The following is a 3,821-nucleotide window of genomic DNA, read 5'->3' on the forward strand; positions in this document are numbered from 1 at the left end:
GGCAAGGAATTTGGGAGCCTTGACCCAGGACTCAGGTGTGAATCAGGTACTTGCAAGGGAGCAAGGGTCCCTTTGAGTCGTTAAAACCAAAGATCACATGTTCTTGTTCTATTATTTCTCTAGAGTCTTATATTGTTCTTATCAGACTTCTAAAGTCCATACCTCTTCAGTGTATTCTCATGGCTGCAGGTCTTCACAGACTCCTTCTTCTGCACACTAGTCTCCCCTCAAATCAGGGCTCCTCCAAGGCTCTCCCTGACTGGCTTACCCACCCCCCTTTTATCCCGGTCATCTTCATTGGTTACAGCTGCAGCCCATCGAGGGCAACCGGGACCTCTGGGGCAAAGCCTCTATACACATATTCAAATACATTTCCTCTACTATAATCACGGACAAAGACTCTCTAGCTAGTTAAAGTTAGAAAGTGGTATATTTATTACACCGGCGGGTGGCACGGGGGTCATCCCCAAAAGGTGTGACTGCCCTGTACAAGATTCTTTACTCTCTATTTATTTCCTGAGATCTTACATACAATACATATGCATAACCCCAGCACCTCGATCCCTGCTCTGTACTAAAATGAAGTTATTTTTCTTCACGCATGCACAATTCTTCTCTTGAATTGGGTCAGTGGTCTCCAATTGGGTCAGTGGTCCCAGGGATGAAGTCAGGAGAGTCTTCATCAGGTCTCTGTGACCCTCTGGCATGATCCAAGGCCCCCTGCTTTGTAATTGATTGACGTAAAGCTCAGGTACTAACCATTGTTCCACTGGTTTCAACATGTTCTTACAACGGTTCACTTACTCCACTCCCTTCTATAAGCAAGCTCATAATGGAACAATCAGCTTTAGCATAAGCATCTAACAATCATTAACCTACCATCTACCCACCTAACTTACATCCCGATCAATGTAAATTGTTTCTATCCCTCAGCTAAAATCTTAACTTTTTAAAATTATGATTCATCTTTCCCTCTGGGAGCAGCTTTTAATGAGTGTAAGAGAGAGGTTTGTCCACAGAGAGAGAATGCAGGAGCACCATCATAGAATGCACTGGAAGACCCTTGAGGAAAGGATCCAACAGCTGAGAGAAGTTGCGGTATTGGAGGTACTCTTTGGGAGGGATGGACAGCATGATAATGACCCCAACAAGGTCAGGTGCACAGGGAAAATGTTGTGGAGTCTGGCAAATCTAGGGCCATCTCAATAGACCATCTTCATTGCAATGATTAATGCTGATACCAACCAAGATGTTTTGTGGAGACAAACAAAACTCCAGAACTTTGTGAAAGTTGTAAAGCTAGTATGTTTATTACAGTGCTGGACGCATGTGGAGATTCCTCTCCCTAAAAGACATGTGCACCTCTGGGAACTCCAGATCCTTTTTTATCCCCTTCTCAAATACATATGCATGCAATTTCAAAATAGGTTCGTACATATTCATTTTTACAAATTTTGCATGACATTTGCTGCTAATTCTTCTTTATCAGAAAAAATTCCTAGGTCAGGTTGACCTGCTCTCACAGCAGTCTCTCTGTCTCCCTCTGTCTCCCCCCCTTATCTCTGTCCTTCGGCTGAAGCAGTTTCTCTGAGCATAGGCTTTTTACAAGAACAGACAGTCAGACTAAACAGCTATGTTTTCAAACTACAAACTTAACTCAAAGATGTACATTTCACCTTAATCAAAATGGATTTCTACTCTGGAAAATTTCCACTCTGTCTCATTCCCCCCTTTCCTAGAGAATAAGTAAATTCTTTTACTTAATGCAAATCCCTACGACAATAAGTGTCTCTTAATTCTTTACCATGTATGTTTGATAAGGAGGTTAACACAGCTACTCGCTGTAGTATTCTCCAATTCCAAATTAGCAATATAATGGATAACGCTAAACTTACTCCAACGAATATTAACAAAAATACAGTGGGATGAAACAACTTATTAAAGATTCCATTTGCAGTTGGTGACCACCCAAAGATCACATCCCACCAGTGATGATCTGCATTTTGTTTTATTCTTTGCAGAATTCTGGTTATTTCTTTTGTATCATGTTGGACAGTAATTAAGGTTTTCTCTCCGCTTTCTTGGATTTCCTTCAAGATCCCCAGTAGGTCTTGGTGCTTGATTAATTGTTTTACCAATGTAAGGTCCATCCCAATAGGAGTAGGTGATAGTCTGTGATATATTGTATAATTGGTTTTAATCAACTGGTGGGATGTCACTAGGGCCAAGTACGAAAAATCACACCCGATAATCTTAACAAAATTACAAATACAAAAATTAGAATGATTTCTACTAGACAAGATAACATCGTTGTTATCAATTTTTACAATAGCACAAGCAGTTCTCAAGCACACAACCTTTTCCAGTATATATGAGCACAGTTTTCTGATCAGTGACTGGATGAATCTCGAAGTGGCAAATACTCTGTTCAGTGTCTAGACACACATCTTGGGCATTAATAGTATTGCTTTCACAAATGAATCCTAGTTGTTCTCTAGTAATACAGGATTCTAAGTTTACTGTTTGCCAGTTTTCATTTACCTTTCGTGCCCACACTCTATGTTCTGAAGGGTAGAGCACTGTTTTTTCATGGTTTAATCCTAGTGCAATGATGGGGTGGATAACGTAAACAGTGGCATTACGTATGGTAAGCACAAAGGCAGTAGCCACCTTAGAAGCAGTATCATAGGTGAAATTTACCATAGTCCACCAGGATTGAAACTTCCTTTCAAAATCAGTTGCATTATCCCAGACAACTTTCTGAATTTCAGCTGGAAAATTACCTTCATCCCCATCCCGTATGATCAGAGCTGCTGTTGCCTGCATCCATAACTGTGCTTGTATACAACTGAAAGCTAAAGACACATTATCTTGAACTGTACTAAGCGCTTCTACTATTAGCTTGTGGTCTTGGTCCCCAGCCTTTTCTCACTTTGGCAGTACTTTTGAAATCTGCCACTGGCTAGTTCCTAATGCCAATAGAGATGACTGTAAAGGCTGCTTCAATTTTGCTAGGCCACCTGCTGCAGTGGCCAGCCTATTCATCAGTATTTCTGAATCAATTCTATTTAAAACTCCTAATCCTGTCCCTAATATCCCAGTTCGATCCTTTCTTATTCTGCTCCTGAGGTATACCTGTCTTTGTAACTACATTGTCCAGCCCTCAAAGGATGTTCTTAGGAAAGAGCAGCAGGCTGGTTGGATTTCTGAAATGTTAATTTGCATTAGCAACTCAACATGTTTGAGAGACCATTCTGGACTGAACAACAATTCTTGTTCACCTGCATTCCTCACTACGTATGGGCCTATTTCCTACGCTTCAGGTTCAAGTTTGGGTTGGGTCTGAACTATTTGAGTACTAGTGTGAATTGTATAAGGTCCTGCCATTGTAAAAAGTGAAGTATCTATTTTAAATTTAAATGAGAGCCCGATGGCATCACGAGCCCAAAGGCAGGTCACTTCTACAGGCTGTATTAAGGTGAAATTACACCAACAGTCTGATTCACTTGGGCTATCACAAACTTCCTGGGGTTTGTATATGGGAGAGGGTGAGACAGTAATTTCATCTGATCTCTCATAAGCCATCCCATTGACCAGCCGGCACCCTACCTTGATTTCTTCTCCTCTGATCCCTTGAAGTGTCCACAGTTCCCATTCCTGCCACTCCTGCTCCTCATATACCTGATCCCTGTGGATTACTACAGTGGATAGGTTTAAATCTTTTATCTCAGAAAGTTATCCCATGGATCCAGTATACTGATTAAAAGCCTGGGACCAAGGCCATTCAGCATCGCTTTGGATAGAGGTACTCTCTAATTCTA

This window comes from Molothrus ater, chromosome W (assembly GCF_012460135.2).
Source record: "Molothrus ater isolate BHLD 08-10-18 breed brown headed cowbird chromosome W, BPBGC_Mater_1.1, whole genome shotgun sequence".
Lineage (NCBI taxonomy): Eukaryota > Metazoa > Chordata > Aves > Passeriformes > Icteridae > Molothrus > Molothrus ater.